The sequence below is a fragment of the Dasypus novemcinctus genome, chromosome 11 (genome assembly GCF_030445035.2).
Source record: "Dasypus novemcinctus isolate mDasNov1 chromosome 11, mDasNov1.1.hap2, whole genome shotgun sequence".
NCBI classification, from domain to species: domain Eukaryota; kingdom Metazoa; phylum Chordata; class Mammalia; order Cingulata; family Dasypodidae; genus Dasypus; species Dasypus novemcinctus.
Genome location: NC_080683.1, coordinates 69,176,746 through 69,194,641, shown reverse-complemented (window position 1 = coordinate 69,194,641; position 17,896 = coordinate 69,176,746).

The window sequence follows — 17,896 nt, the reverse complement described above, 5'->3', positions numbered from 1 at the left end:
ATATTCCCAGAAAAATAAAAGATGAGGGGATTCTCATAACTACACCTGTCCTATAAGCAGTACTAATGGGAGACCTTCATAGTGAAAAGAAAGGATGGTAGACAGTGGATCAAAGAGGTATAAGGAAATAAAATCCTCTGGTAAAGGTAACCATATGAATAATTATAAATTTCAGTAATATTATTGTATTTTTTGGTTTGTAACTGTACTTTTTATTTTATTTCTTATAGATTCTAAAATGTAAATGCCTAAAGAGTAATGGTAGTTATATGATTTTTAGATATGTAACATATAAAAGTGTTCTTTGCAACAAGTACAACACTAAGATCAGGGAACAGTAGGGTACTGGAAGAGTGACTGCATATGATGTTGAAGTTAAGTTGGTATCAATCCAAACATGACTGTTATATATTTAAAAAGTTAAATTTCAGGCTCATAGTAACCACAAAGAAAAGATTTTAAAAATATACCCAGAAAAACATGAGAAGGAAATCAAAATGCTATAATACAAAAAAATCAAACCAATATGAAAGTAGGCATTAATGGAAGATTTGTGGGACAAAATGGTGTAAGTTTTAGAAAGACTAAGTGGCAAAATTTCTAAAGAAAGTTCTGCATTATCAATAGATACTTTAAATGTAAGTGGTTCAAGCTCTCCATCAAAAGGCAGAGGTTGGCATAATTGAGGAAAAAATATGCCTCAATTGGCTCATATATATTATATTCTTTGTACAAGAGACCCAACATAAATTCAAAGACACAAGTAGATCAAAACTGAAAGCCTGGAAAAAATATACCATGAAAATAGTAAACAAAAGAGAACTGGGATGGTTATACCAATATTAGTTAAATAAATGTTAAATCAAAACCATTATGCCTTATGTTGATAATGGGGTCATATCAACAAGAAGACATTAACAATTTTAATATGGATTTAACTAACAGCAGAGTCCCAAAATATATTTTAAAAATTGACAGATTTGAACAGAGAAATAGACTGTTCTACATTAATAGGACACTTCAATGTACCACTTTCTGTAATACATAGAACTTCTAGACAGAAGATCAATACGGAAATAGAAGATTTAAATAATGCTCTAAACCAACTAGACCTAGCAGACATCTATTGTATACTTCACCTAACAGAAACAGAATACACATTGCTCTCTAAGGCACCTGAATCTTTCTCAAGGATATACCATATGTTAAGTCACAAGACAAGTCTCAATAAACAAGAAAAAAATGGAAATTGTGCAATACATCTTAAAAACAATGGAATGGAACTAGATATTAATAACAGAGGAAAAACTGGAAAATTCACAAATATGTGGAAATTAAACACAAATTAAATCTATCAGTGGATCAATGAAAAAATCACAAGAGAATTTTGGAAATACCTTGTGGTGAGTTAAAATGAAACACAACATACAAAACCTGATGAGGGGAAATGGACTTGGCCCAGGGGTTAGGGCATCTGTCTACCACATGGGAGATCTACGGTTCAAACCCCGACCTCCTAGACCCGTGTGGAGCTGGCCCATGCGCAGTGCTGATGCGCGCAAGGAGTGCCCTGCCATGCAGGGGTGTCCCCCATGTAAGGGAGCCCCACGGGCAAGGAGTGCACCCCGTAAGGAGAGGCGCCCAGTGCGAAAGAAAGTTCAGCCTGCCCAGGAATGGTACCACACACATGGAGAGCAGACACAACAAGATGATGCAACAAAAAGAAACACAGATCCCCGTGCCTCTGACAACAACAGAAGCAGACAAAGAAGAACATGCAGCAAATAGACACAGAGAACAGACAATGGGTGGGGGGGGAGGGAAGGGGAGAGAAATAAATAAAATAAATATCTTTAAAAAAAATCTGATGAGATGCATCAAAGGCAGTGCTAAAAGGAAAAACTGATAATTCTAAATATCTACATTAATAAAGAAGAAAGATCTCAAATCAGACACCTAACTTCACAACTAGAGGATCTAGAAAACAAAGCAGAAACTAAGCCTAAGGAAAGAAAAAGCAAAGACCAGAGCAGAGGCAAATGCCATAGAGTACAACAACAAAAAATACAATAGAATTTTTTTAAAAAAGTTGGTTTTTTGAAAAGAATGATAATACCGACAAACCATTAGCTAGATGGACAAAGAAAAAAAGATTTGAGGACACAGAAACAAAAATTAAAATTTAGGGGGTATTTTACTATTGACCACAGAGAAATAAAAAGGATCATAAGATGAGAGTTCATCAAAATGAAAAAAAAAAAAAAAGCTTTTGTTACTCAAAGGGGTTCCGGTAAAATGACAACCTACACAATGGAGAAAATCTTTGGAATCCACAAATTCAAAAAAGTTTTAATACCCAAAATATATAAACAAATCTTTCAACTTAATAGTGAAAGGACAAAAAGAACAACAAAAAACATTTAAAAATGGGTAAAAGACTTGACTAGGCATTTCTCAAAAAAATAGAACATCATTAGCCATCAGAGAAATGCTAATCGAAACCATAATGAGATACCATTTCACACTGATTAGAATGGCTGATATTTAAAAAAAAAACACAAATTACAAGTTGTAGCAGTTTGATAAGGTTTATGAATTCCAAAAATATATAATAGATTATGTTTGTAAACTGGTCAGTACCTGCACATGATTAAAGTATGATTAGGGCTTTGATTGGGCTACATCAGTAGGGTTTTGTGTCCCTACTTCTTGGTGGGTGGGGACTCACAGCTAAAAGACATGGCAAAGGACAGAGTTGGAGTTTTGATGTTGGAGCCTTGAGCTGGAGCCCCAGGAAGTAAGAACACTGAGAAGCTTAGTCGTGAGGAAATAAAGAGGCTCTGGGGAAAGATAGAGTCAGTTACCTGATAGTCTACAGCTAGCCCTCTAGAGAGAGGCAAAGCCTTAGAGAGTCTCATAGTCCACAGCTGACCTTGCAGAGAAAACAGAGGATCTGATCCAGAGAAAAATGAACCCCAGGAAGAGAGGAACCCAGGAAGCCTGAACCCTGGCAGTTGTCGGCAGCCATCTTGCTCAACATGTGGCAAAAGACTTTGGTAACGGAAGTAACTTATGCTCTTGGCCTGGTAACTGTAAGTTTCTACCCCAAATAAATACCCTTTATAAATACCAACAGATTTCTGGTATTTTGCATCAGTACCCTTTTTGTTGACTAATACACAAGTATTAGAAAAGATATGGAAAAACAGTAATACTCATTCATTGCTGGTGGGAATGTGAAATGCTGCAGCTGATGTGGAAGACAGTTTGGCAGTTTTTCTGAAAGCTAAGGGAAAATTACCACATGACCTGGCAATCTCACTACTCCATATATAGAGAGGACCCAGAAGCTGAGAGAGAAGGCCTGGGGAGCCGGAAGCGGAAATCAATGGAACACAGCATCTGAAAGAAATCCACTTTAGCCAGAAGCTGAAATCAGCAAAGCCCAGAGAGCGGAGAGAAGAGTGGATACTGATATATACCTGATTGTCTACAGCTGTACATCTGATGATACACCATGTGTCTGACATCCACAGCTGCAAATCAGGGAGAAAGTGTCTCTGATGATGTCTTAATTTGGACACTTCCATGGCCTCAGAATTGTAAGCTCATTTGTTAATAAATTCCTATTGTAAAAAGCCAGATCATTTCTGGTATATTTATTTGGCAGCATTGAGCAAACTAAAACAGAAATATTTTGGTATTGAATGGTGAGGATGGCAGCACAACCTTATGAGCACAATTAATAACACTGAAATGTATATCAGAGTGGAATAAAAAAGGTAAATGCTAGATTGTACGTATGGTAACAGAATAAAATTTTTAAAATATCCATAGAACTATGGAACACAAACAGTGAATCCTAAGTCAACCATGGAATATAGTTAATAGTACAATTAAACATTTTTATTTCATCAATTGTAACTATTGTTACACACCAATGCAAGGTATTGGTCATGGGATGATGTTAGGGAATACTGTATTTTATGCATGGCAGTTCTGTGAGCTCACAACTTCTCTAATGAAGAAAAATTTTATAAATTAAAAAAAGTACCAAGGTTTATATTCTCTGCATCGGTTAAAAACAACCTGCTATGTGATAGATACCAATAAATACTTTCAAACTGAATAAAAGGATTTATAGAAAATGCTATGAACAATTGTATTCCAACAAAATAGACAGTTTAGATTCTTTGAAACACACAAACTACCTACATTGACTCAAGATGAAATAGATCTCAACAAACATATAGAAAGTAAAGAGATTGAAACAGTAATCAAAAACTTCCTGACAAATAAAAGCTCAGGACCAGTTAGTTTCACCATGAATTTTACCAAACATTCTAATAAACATTAATACCAATCTTGCTTAAACTCTTCTAAAAGTTTTAAGAGGAGGAAATACTTTCTAACCCACTCAACATCATACTAATCCAAAACAAGATAAAAATAGCACAAGAAAAGATAATTACAGACTAATATCCCTTATGAATATGATGCAAAAGTCCTCAAACAAATACTAGTGAACTGAATTCAGCAGCCTATTAAAAGAATTGTATATGCAAAGTAGGATTTATCCTAGTTATGCAAGTACAGTTCAACCTAAGAAAATCAGTTAATTAAATACACCAAATTAACTGAAAGAAATTTAAAAAAAAACGTGATCTCAATTGACACAGAAAATGTATTTGACAAGCAATTGCACAACTTCTTATTAAAGATATCAAAAACAAGGAATAAAAGGAAACTTCCTCAACATGATGATATGCTTACTTGAAAAACTCACAGCTACCATCATATTCAGTGGTAAAATACTGAAAGCTTTATACTTAAGATCAGTAACAAGATATGGATGTTCAATGTCACTACTGTTTTCAACATTTTACTGGGAGTTCTAGTCAGAACAATTAGGTAGGCAAGAAAAAGAAAGAGGAGCCATCCAATTTGGAAAGTAAGAAGTATAAATTTCCCTATTTGCAGATGACATGATCCTGTGTGTAGAAAATCCTGAAAAACTCAACAACAACAACAACAAAAAACTCCTAGAGCTAATAGAAGATCCTGCAGAGTGGTGAGGATTACGGCTAACATTAAAAAAAATAGAAGTGTTTCTATAGCGTTGCACTGAACAGTCTACATAGGAAATCAATAAAAATTCAATTTATGATAACAATTAAAAGTATTAAATATCTAGGTATAAATCTAACCAAGGGCATAAAGGATTTTACAAAATTTTGCTAAAAGAAATCAAAGAACCAAGAAATTGGAAGGATATTCTGTGTTCATGGATTAAAAAGCTAAATGTTGTTAAATCTCTTACTAATCAAAGATATTTACAAATTCACTACAATCCCAAAGAAAATTCTAATATCCAACCATCAAATTTAAATCTGATAACTACAGTAATCAAAGTATTACAATACTTACACAAGGACAGAAATATAGACCAGTGGGATTTAATTCAAAGTTCACTAATAAACCCGCACATTTAAGGGCAATTTATTTATTTATATATTTGAAAGAATACAGAGAGACAGAGAATAGGAAGAGTGAGAATAGAGACAGAAAGAGAATAGAGAGAAAGAGAGAGGGACAGAGAGAGAGATAGAGACAGAAAGAGGTAGAAGTAGAGAAAAAGAGAGAAAATGGAGAGAGTAGAGACAGAGAATAGAAAAAGTGAGAATAGAGACAGAATAGAGAGAAAAAGACAGAGAGAAAGAGAGAGGGACAGAGACAGACAAAGAGATACACAAAGAGAAAATAGAATAGAGAGCTGCAGAGAATAGAGGCAGAGAGAATAGAAAGAGAGAGAGACAAAAAGAGAGGTAAAAAGACAGAGAGAGAAGAGAGGGAAAGAGGAGAGACAGAGAATAGAAAAAGAGAGAATAGAGACAGAAAGGGAGAAAAAGAGATATTGTGACATAGAAAGAGAATAGAGAAAGGAAAAAAAACCAACAATAGAAGAATACTTAGTTCATCCATAGTCACAAACAGATGACAGCTCCCATCAGACATCTGGTTTACTGGTTGACTGTGCACCAGAGGCTAAGTCCACTTTATCCCAAATTTATTTTTTAAAAGGGCACCAAGTACACTCAATGGGGATAAAAGAGTCTTTTAACTAATTGATGCTGGGAAAACTGGTTATACATAGGTAAAAGAATGAAGATGAATTCCTTTGTCACATGACATACAAAAAAAGTAACTCAAAGTGCATCACAGACCTAAATATAGGAACCCAAATTCTACATAGAAGAAAACTTAGAGAAACCATCGCAAAACCTTGGGTTAGGCAATGATTTCTTGGACTTTACAGGAAAAGCATAAGCAAAAACAGTCACATAAAAAAATAAGTAAAAACAATCACATAAAAAAATAGGTAAAATTAAAAATTTCTGTGCATTAAAGGAGTTCATTTTGAAAGTAAAAGGACATACAGAATGAAAGAAAATATTTGGAAATAACATATCCAATAAGGGTTTAATATCCAGAATATATATATATAAATATACATATATATAAAAATCTCCTAAAATTAAAAAATAAAATGATAAATGGCATAATTTTAAAAATGGGCAGAAGAGTTGATTAGATATTTATCCAAAGAAATTAAACAAAATGTCAACAAGCCATGAAAACATGCCCAACATCACTTACCCTTAGGTAAATGCAAATCAAAGACACAGTAAAACAACATTTAAGTCCACTAGAATGGCTACTGTAAAAATCAAAAGGAAAATATAAGTATTGGAAAGGATGTTAAGAAATGGTAACAATCATTCATTTTTTGTAGGAATGTAAAATGGAATAGTTGTGCAAAGCAATTCGACTGTTCCTCATATAGTTAGAATGAAATTTCCTTATGATTTACTAATCCCACTTCTGGGAATATACCCAAAACAATTGAAAGCAGTGAGTCAAACATGCACTTGCACACTGATTTTCATTGCAAGTATACATCAATAAATGAATGGATCATCAACCATGGTATGTACAAACAATGGAATATTACTCAGTTGTAAAAGAATGAAATTCTGATACATGCAACGTGATTCTTGAACACATCCTGTTAAATGAAATAAACCAGCAACAAAAGGACAAATATTGTGTAATCTCACTGAAATAAAATAATTAGAACAAGAGAATTCATAGAGTCAGAAACTAGAATACAGGTTAGAATACAGGTTACTAGGACTTGAAGTGGGAGTGCGGAGGGAGGACTTAATTCTTAATTGGTCCAGAGGTTCTAGCTGGGGTGGTGGAAAATTTTGGTAATGGATGGTTATAATGGCAGCACTACATTGTGAATGTAATTAATATAAATGAACTATATATCAGAGTGTAACAAAAAGGGGGAAATTTTAAGTTGAATATAGGGTACTAGAATAAAAAAAAAGTAGGGTTGTAGAACATAAACATTGAACCCTAATGTAAAGTATGGATTACAGCTAATACTATAAAATAATAATATTGTTTCATCAGTTGTTGCAAAGTTACCATACTATTGCAAAGTGCTAATAAAAGGGAAAACTGTGTGTCTGGGGGGATATTTATACAAACCTACAAATTATCTTATTTTTTTAAAAAAAGGCACAACATACCGTAGCTTATGTCATGCAGCAAAGGTAGTGATTAGGGGAAAATTTACAGCTATGACTGTCTGTATTACAAAAGGAAAACATTCTCAAATTAATAACCTAACTCCACATCTTGAGAAAATAGAAAAAGATGACAAAATTAACCCCAAAATTAGCATAAAAAAGAAAATAATAAAGATTAAAGCAGAAATAAATAAAAGAGAATAGACAAACTATTGAGACAATTTACAAAATACAGTTTGTTCTTTGAAAAAAATAACCTTACAGACCTTTAGTTAGAATGGCAAGATTAAAAGAGAAAAGATGAAAATAATACTATTAGAAAGGTAAATGGTGATATCACTACTGACTTTACAGAGATAAAAGGATTATAGGAGAACACATGAAGAGCTACACACCAACGAAGTATATAGAAGAAATGGGAAAATTCTTGCCATTTACAAATTTCCTAAATTGACTCAAGAAAAAATACAAAAACTCAACAAACTTAAAAAATAACAGAAACCGAATCAATAATCAAAAGCCATCTATCAGAAAAAAGCCATCTATCAGAGAAGCCAAACATTTAAATAAAACTTAACACCAGTCCTTCTCAAACTCATTCAAAGAAGTCAGTTGGAAGGAACTCTTTTTAATTCATTCTAAAAAGCTAGCATTACACTACCTCAAAGGCTGGTAAAGACAATAGAAGAAAAGAATATTACATATAAATTTTCCTTATAATATTGATGTAAAAATATTTAGTATGATAAAAGCCACTTAAAAAAGGCCAATGTCTTTCAATGGTGAAGGACAAACTCTCTCCCTAAAATCAGGAACAAGACAAGGATGCCTACTTTCACCACTGGTGCGGCAGCTTGCTTGGTCGGTAGAGGTGGGGTCTGGCTGCGGACGAGGGGTCGGTCCAGCTCTGGACGAGGGGTCGGTCCCGCTCGGGACGAGGGGTCGGTCCCACTTGGGACGAGGGGTCGGTCCGGCAGCAGACGAGGGATCGGTCTCACAAGGGGTTGCGCGGTTCGGCTGACGGGGTCGCCCGGCGAAGCCGGCGACGAACGGGTCGCCCGGAGAAGCAGACAACGAACTGGGGACAAGGGAGGCCAGGCCCTTGTCGGGGGCTCTCAGGACTGGAGGGTGCACGGCAGAAGAACTACCGCGGAGACAAGGTAAACACGCAAGTCCACTTTATTGAGGGAGAGGCAACAGTTTTATAGGGGCTGGGGAAGGCTGATTGGTCGAAGCCACGCCCTGTTCTGATTGGTTGCCGGTGAAAGGTCAGTGGGCGGTACCGGACGGGGGAGGGGTGGTGGTTAGGGATTGGCTGTCGCTGTTGCTGGGGGAAGGGGAAGGGTTTAGGGATTGGTGGCTGCTGTTGCTGGGGTGGAGGGCAGACTTGAGTTTCCCGCCCTCGCCTGGCTGTTGCTGCTGTCGGGGGGAGGGAAAAGGGCAGACTGGATTTTTCCGCCCACACCTGGCTGTTGCTGCTGTCGGGGGAGGGGAAAAGGGCAGACTGGAATTTTCTGCCCTGCGCCTGTGCAGGGAGAAGGAAGAAGAAGGGTGCCGCCCCACAAGGCATTGGGTGGCACCATCTGGGAGGAGGGGTGGCCGCGGAAGCATGGCTGCCGAGAAGGGGAGACCCGAGGGCACTCTGCGCCCATGCCGAGCTTCCTTCAGGGGTGGCAGTGGGCCCGACCAACCACCCTTTTATGGGGGCAGCGGAATTAGGCCTACCGCGGCCGCTCCCCTCGCCAGGCCAGCAAACCACACTTCAGCCCGAGGGGTGACCGCAACTGGTATTTAATATTGTACCAGAATTTCTAGCCAGAGCAATTAGGGAAGAAAAAGAAACATAATATACAGATTGGAAAGAAAGAGGTAAACCTTTCTCTGTTTGTTGATGATATGGCCTACATAGAAAAAATCCAAAGGAATCCACAAGAACACTATTAGAACTAGTAAACAAATACAGAAAGTGGCAGGGTATAAGATCAACATTCCCAAATCAATTGTGTACTTATACACTTGCAATGAAAAATCTAAAGAGGAAATTAAGAAAAATGTTTCCTTTTATAATAGCATCTAAAATTATGAAATATCAAGGGATAAATTTAATTAAGGATATAAAAGACTAATACAGCTCAAGTGGTTGCGTGCCTACTTCCCACATGGGAGGTGCCAGGTTCAGCTCCTGAAAAAAACAAACAAACAACAAGTAAAAAGCAAATGAATAAACCAACTCAGGGAAGCTTATATGGATCATTGGTTGAGTGCTGGCTTCCCACATATGAGGTCCTCGGCTCAATCTCCAGCCCCTGGCATCTAAAAAAAACAAAAAACAAAAAACAGAACAAAACAAAACCAAAAAAAAACTATGCAGTGAAAGCTATGAAACAGCGATAAAAAAAAAGATAAAGAAGACTTAAGTAAATGACAAGACATCCATGTTTATGGGTTGGGAGACTTAAAATTGTTAAGATATCAATATTATCCGAAGCAAAAACAAATTTAATGTAATTCCTATAAAAATTCCAGCATCCTTCTTTAAAGAAATAGAAAAACCAATCATTAAATTCATTTGGATTTCTATAACCAAAGAAATTTTGAAAAAAAACCCAAAAGGTTGCAGTACTCAAACTTCATTATTTCAAATGCTTCTTGAAACCTACTGTAATCAAAAAGCTAGTGTTGGCATGACAATAGACAAATGGATCAATGCAACAGGATTGAAAGTCCAGTAAAAAGTCCACACATCTATGTACATTTGCTTTTTGACAAGGGTGCTATATATATATGCAGTATATATAAAAGAATAGTCTTTTCAAACGAAATGATGTTGGGAAAACTGGATATCCACATACATAAGAATGAAGTTTTACCACTACCTCATGCAATTTACACAAGTCAACTTAAAATGGATTGTGGACCTAAATATATAAGTTAAATTTATAGAACTCTTAGAAAGTAATTTAGGAGCAAATCTTCATCATCTGGGCCTCAGTAATGAACAACAAAAGAAACAATCGATAAATTTTATTTCTTGAATATTAAAGACTTTTGTATATCAAAGGAAATCATTGAGAGTATTAAATCAACCTATCAAAAGGGATAAAATTGTTGTACACCCTGTACCAGATAAGGATATGTAAGTATAAACTTTTACAAGGCAACAACAATAAAAGACAATTCAATTATTCAATTATTAATAAAATATGTGCAAAGGACCTGAATAGTCATTTCTCTAAAGAAGATATACAAATGGTCGGTAAGGTTTGAAAAGATACTCAACCACATTAGCCAATAGTGAAATAGCAAATCATAACCACAATGAGATACTATGTCACACCCACACAAATAGCTATTATTAAACAATGGAAAATAACAGTGTCAGCAAGGATGAGGAGCCATTGTAACTCAGGTGCATTGTTGGTAGGGATTTTAAATGGTTCAGCCCTTGTGAAGATCAATATGGCAGTTCCTCAGAAGTTGAGCTAAGGGTTACCATGTGACTTGGCATTTCCCAAAGAAATTTGGGCATACCCAAAGAAAGTTAAAACAGAGTCTCAAATGGATACTTAAACATGTCTATCACAGCATTATTCTTAATAACCAAGGCAAAACCCTTGTGTCCATCAATAATTAAATAAACAAAATGTGATATCTACACATAATGGAATATCCTTTAGTTATAGGAAGGAATGAAATTATGAGTCATGTTGTGAAATGGAAGAACATTGAAAACATTATGCTCAGTGAAATAAGCAAGGCATATAAGGGCAAATATGGTGGGACATCACTTAAAGATATGATTCAAAACAGAAAAATTACAGAGTTAGAAAGCAGATGACAGGTTATTGGTGAGTGAGAAGAGGGGGAAAGGGGAGTGTTTATAAATACAGAAAAAAGTAAATATAAAAAAGAGTTAAGTGGAGTAGGAATCCAGAGAAATAATGAAAACCTGAAGAAGGCAGTGGTTCTGCATATTTCAGTTTCATGCAACAGCCATCCTGGACCAGATTCATAGGACACTGTAAGAATAAGTGTCTATCAAGATTGCAAAGTAGACCCCATCTCCCCACCATGATGCTAACATTGAGTATAATGTAGTGGTGGCCTAATGCCATGTAGAACCAAAAGGAGTTTGGATAGAGACATACACTGTGACAAAGACTTGTAAGATGAGTGAAGTTTGAGACTGGAGTTCTAACAATGAGTGTTCTCACATAATAAAAAGTCAGAGAATTTCAAATCCTATTATGCACTTTATGTAACCATTGCAATAACAAAACCTGAACCTAGCTCAAACATTGGCTAGATTAATTTAAATCCTCCACACACTAAGTAACTTCTCGAAAGAAGTTAGCTGTCTCCAGGTATAGATACTATTTTTCTCAGTCCCCCTGTTGTAAAAAATATTTCTTGGATCCAATGAAAAATTAAATAACACAAAAAAATCAAGTGAAAACATCCCATTGAGAAAAAACAAAACAATTAATATAACTAGATGTAGAAATAATAAACCAGATGTTTTAAATCTCAGATAAGGTACTTAAGATATGTATGTTAAGTATGTAATAAAAAACAGTCTATTGGAAAAATTGCACACCATACATGAACAGATAGCAAATTTCTGTAAAGAGATAAAATTTATAATAACAAGTAAATTGGAATTTCCAAGATAAAAAATTAGATAATAGGCATAAGGAATTGCTTTGAAGGACTCATAGGTAATTGTGAGATTACCAGAGAGAAACTCAATGATATTTTTAAATAGTTCAATAGAAATTGCCTAAAGTAAAATAAAATGAGAAAAAGATAATACATAAGATATAAATAAACACTCCATTAAAAGATAGAGGTGTTCATATTGAATAAAAAAGCAAACAAATATATTATATTTACAGAATACACACTTTAAATGTAAAGACAAGGTAGATTAAAAATGCAACAAATTGTGGAGTATACACAGGATGGAATATAATGCAGCAGTAAGGAGAAATGAAGTCATACAACATATGACAATATATATGAACATAGAGGTCATTATGGTGAGTGAAGCAAGCCAGACAAAAGGACAAATACTGTATGGTTGACTTATGAACTAAATATATTATGTGAAATATGAATATGGTTTAAATTGCATATATATGATGGTTTTCCTTAAAGCTCAACAAATTAGGCTAACACTACAAAATATTAATATCAGACAAAAAATCCCACATTATACCAACTGAAGGAGACCAGACACAGAGTATTATATATTATATGATTCTATTTATATAAAAAGAAAATATAAATTAATTTAAAAGATGAAATTAGATTAGTGGTTATATAGGGCTGAGAAGGAATTCAAAGGGGTGTGGAATCTTTCTTTTGGGAGTAATGAAATTTTTCTAAAATTTTGAGATGACAGTGTACAACATTGTGATTATAAAAAATCCATTGATTATACACTTGGCATAGATCATGTGGTATGTAATATCTTTTAAAACTGCTTAATAAATAATTGTGCAAAAATAGCTAGAAATAGCATCTATGTACAGCAGGGAAACAGAGATTGAGAGGTGAGGAATTTTCTTGTTTGTTTGTTCTTTGTTTATTTCTATTATCATTGAATTAATGAAAATACTCTAATAATGATTGAAGTAGATGAATGCACAACTGTGTGATTATACCAAATACCACTGATTGTACACTCTGGATAAAATGTATGCTTTATTAATATATATCAATAAAATTGATTAGTTTAAAAAAATTTAAGGATGGAGAAAATATATCAGTTTAACATTTATCAATAGAAGGCTGAAGTGTCTGTAGTGATATCAGATAAATTAGTCTTAAGACGGAAATATACACAAGAAAAAGAAGGAAATTATATAAATACAGAGGAAGATGGTGTAACAATTCAAAATGTATATACATACATACATGTATATATAATTATTACATACATAAAATATAATACTGAAGCTTAGAAATTCTTGTAGCAAAATTTGATAGAACAGAGAGAAGGAATAGACATATTTACAATTATACTTGGGAACATAAATCTCCTTTCTCAGGAATTGTTAACCAAGAAAATAGAAAATCAGATCTAAATCTGACATACTACCACCAAAGCATTCACCAAGATAAAATGATACTTAAAAAACCTCAACAACTAAAAGTATACAAAGTAAGATCATTTACAACAATGGGAATTAAAAAAGGATTCGTAGCAGAAAGATTTCACAAAATCCCCTAATATTTAAAAATTAAATAACATACTTCAAAATTATAGGCCAGATATGAAAATAAAAGTAAATTAGAAATATTTTACACTGAATGGAAATCAAAACATATCAAAACTAAAGAGATAGAGCTAAAGTAGTATTTCTATGTGCATACATCAATTGCTTCTATTTAAAAAGGAGGTCTCAGGAAGCAGCTGTGGCTCAATCAGTTGGGCTCCCATCTACAATATGGGAAGCCCTGGGCTCGCATCCCAGGGCCTCCTTGTGAAGGAAAGCTGGCCCGTGCCTGCGGAGAGCTGATGACCCACACCTGTGGCGAGCTGGCTCAAAAAGATTAAGCAACAAAGGGAGATAAGCAAACAGAGAAGAACATGCAGTGAATGGACACAGAGAGCAGACAGCAAAAAAACCCCAAAAAAACAAAAACCAGTCACAAGGTGGGAAATAAATTAATTAATTTAATTTAATGTAATTTAAAAAGGAGGTCTCAAACCAATTATCTAAGTACCCATTTTAAGCAACTCAACAAAATAGGGCAAATTGAACTGAACCAAATAAAAAGAAGGAAATAATAGAAATAAAACCAGAAAGCAATGGAATTGTAAAAGAAAAACAATAGAAAAAAATCAGTAAAACTAACAGCTGATTATCTGTAAAGATAAAAATAAAAAGATAAACATTTACCCAGACTGAAGAGGAAAATAACAGAAAAGGCACCATTACCAGTATCAGGAGACATCCCACAGTTTCAACTGGCATTAAAAGGTATTAGGAGAATATTATGAACAATTTATATTAATAAGTTCTATACCTTAGATGAAATAGACAAATTAATCTACCAAAGTTTAATGCAAAACTTGATAACCTAGAGAGTACTCTATCAAAACTGAATCCATAATTAAAATCCTTCTAATAAAATTCTAGGCATAGATTCCTTCCTGATAAATTCACCTTAAAAATTAAGGAAGAACAGATGATATGATCCCATACCTAGAAAGTCCCCCAAAAATCTATATCAAAGCTGATAGAGTTAATAAATGATTTCAATAAAATGTCAGTATATAAGATCAATACACAAAAATCTGTGGTATTTCTATAAGATCATAATGTGTAATCTGAGGAGGAAGTAAGGAAAATATTCTAATTGCAATAACAACTAAAACAATCAAATATTTAGGAATAAACTTAAGCAAGGATGTAAAGCACTTTTACTCAGAAAACTAGAATGCACTATTAAAAGAAATTTTTAAAAACCTAAATAATTAGAAGAACATTCCATGCTCTTGGATTGGAAGACTAAATATCATTAAAATGTCAATTCTACCCTAATTGATATACAAATTCAATGCAGTCCCAATAAAAATTACATCAGTAATTTTTAAACAAATGGAAAACACAATTATTACTGGCCCTGAATAACCAGTAACATCTTAAAAAGGAAAAGCGAAGTTAGAGGGCTCTCACTTTGGGACTTTAAATCATATTACTTCATTAAAGTGGTAAAAATAGCATGGTATTGGCATAAAGATAGACGCATAAACCAATGGAGCTGAACTGATGGTTCAGAAACAGACCCTCACAACTATGGTCATGTGATTTTTGACAAGCCTGTCAAACCCACCCAACTGGGGCATAACAGTCTGTTCAATAAATGGTGCTAGGAGAAATAGATATCCATAGCCAAAGGAAAGAATGAGGACCTCATCTCACACCTTATACAAAAATTAGCACCATATGGATCAAAGACCTAAGTATAAAAGCAAGAACCATAAAGCTCCCAAAGGAAAATGTAGGAAAATATCTTCAAGACATGGTGGTAAGTGGTGCATTCTTAAACCTTACACTAAAAGCATTAGTAATGAAAGAAAACAGGATAAATGGGACCTCCTCAAACTTAAACTCTTTTGTGATCCAAAGGACTTCATCAAGGTGAAAAGGCAGCCTACTCAAAGTGAGAAAATATTTGGAAACCACATATCTTATAAGGGTTTGATTTCCATTCTATATAAAGAGATCAACAATTAAAGAGTAAGCAATCCAATTTAAAAATGGGCAAAAGATTTAAATAGACATTTTTCCAAAGAGGAAATACAAATGTCCAAAAAAACATGAAAAATGTTCCAGATCACTAGCTATTAGGGAAATGCAAATCAAAATGACAATAAGATATCATCTTACACAGCACAGAATGGTTATTATTAAAAAACAGAAAACAATATGTGCTGTGCTGGAGACAATGTGGAGAAATAGGAGCACTCCTTCACTGTTGGTGGGATTATAAAATGGTGCAGCCTCTTTGGAAGACAGTTTGGCAATTCCTCAGGAAGTTAAATACAGCCTTGACATATGATCTAGCAATACCTCTGCTGGGAATACATTCAGAAGAACTGAAATCTGTGACATGAACAGACATTGCATATGGATGTTCATAGAGGCATTATTCACAATTGCCAAAAGATGGAAACAACTCAACTGTCCATCAACCAATGAATTGATAAACAAAATGTCATATATGCATATAAGAGAACACTGTGCTATAGTAAGGAGAAATGAAATTGGAACATATATGATAATATGGATAATATGGATGACTCTTGAAGACATTATGCTGAGTGAATAAGCCAGACACAAAAGGACAAATATTGCACGGTCTCATTAAAATGAACTAAATATGAAGAATAAATGCCTGTAGTTAAAACTTAAGAGTATAGCTTATAAGAGAAGAGTAGGGTTGAGAAGGACTACTGATGCTTAATATTTGTAAAAGTTTTACTTAACTTGACTGTAAAAAGTGTGGCAATGGATAGAGTTTATGGTAACACACTATAGAGAGTAGCAGCTGGTTTGTAAATGGGATTGTGGCTCAAAAGTGTAGCTAGGGATGTGGATATCAACTGAAGGAAAGCTACAGAATAATCTAAGGACTGAGTGGCATAGTGAACCCAGAGGTGGATGAGAATTGTGGTTGATGGAACAGATGCAAAAGTGTCATTCTGTGAACTAGAGCAGATGCACATCACTATTTCCGAGTGGTGGGAATGTGGAGAAGCATGAGAAAATACAATTATTGTGACCTATGGGTTGTGGTTAACAGCAATACTGAAATACTGTTGCATCAATGCCAAAGATTTACTGTACAATAATAGGGGGGTATGAAGAAAGTGTGCCAAATGTATGTTGTGGACCATGGTTTGTGGTTATAGTCTGATGATGTTATCTCTAATCTGTAACAAATGCTCCACCACAATGTGGTATATTGGTGAAGGGACACTGTATGGGAATTCTACACATGTGCAGCATTGTTCTGTAGGTTTACAACCTCCGTAATAATAACATAGTAAAAAAAATAGGGTGGGTTGGGAGAAAAATACACCAAATGTAAGATACAGACTGTAGTTAGTAGTAATATTTTGACAAAGCTCTTGCATAGTTTGTAACAAATATTTCACAAAAATGTAAGGTGCTAGTGGAGGGGTGATGTATGGGAACCCTGTATGATATAATGCATGCTTATTATGTAAGATCACAATTTTTACTATACACTTACTGTTTATGTATGTTCAAGTATGAGTGATATACTTCAATTACAAAATATATTAAAAAAAGAAAAAAATTAAGGATGAAAGTATACCAATTATCTTCCAGAAAACTGAAGAGGATGCAATACTTTACAACCCATTTTAAAAGGTCATTTTTATCTTCTAAATAAATAAATATAAAAGAGTATAATATTCATCAGCAACCTAGACACACAAATCATCAAGAAATATTAAGAAGTTATGTCTACCCATAAATAAATAGAATGTATACTATCATCAACTTATTCCAGGAATAAGTTTGGTTCAATAGCTCACAAAGGCAAAGCAATCTTATCACCATACAGATTAGGTAAGAAAAAGAAATAAAAGATATACCACTTATAAAAGAGGAATTAAACTCTCTATTTAAAGCTGGCATGATTATGTCTGTAAAGAATTACAAAGATTCTTTAAAGAGCTACTAGAATTAAAAAGTGAGTCTAGAAATGTCACATGATACTAAGACAATAATAAAAATAAATTGAATTCCCAT